Source organism: Herpailurus yagouaroundi, unplaced genomic scaffold, assembly GCF_014898765.1.
Source record: "Herpailurus yagouaroundi ecotype Mexico unplaced genomic scaffold, PumYag 100, whole genome shotgun sequence".
NCBI classification, from domain to species: Eukaryota; Metazoa; Chordata; class Mammalia; order Carnivora; family Felidae; genus Herpailurus; species Herpailurus yagouaroundi.
The window spans coordinates 6,547,286-6,547,582 of record NW_024412391.1 but is presented as its reverse complement, the minus strand read 5'-3'; positions in this window follow the sequence as shown (position 1 = coordinate 6,547,582).

Genomic DNA, 297 nt, shown 5'->3' with positions numbered 1-297 from the left:
AAAAAAAAAAAAAAAAAAAAAAAAAGAGCTGGTTTCCAGGCCGGGCCTGGACTCCCTGCATGAAGCTAGACCAGTCACCCGACAGCGGTGTGGGGGGAGCAGTTAAATATGTACTTAGCCCAGGCTAGACTTGGCTTCAAGGCTTGGTTTTGTCACAAGCTGTGTGGCCTCTGGTAAAAGCTCTTGGATCCTCGGTTTCCTTATTGTAAAATGAAGACAATTCAATACGTGAGGAGGCTGACTCTCCTGTAAGATTGCTTCTAGCTTTTAATTCCCAACTACAATGAGGGGGAGAAA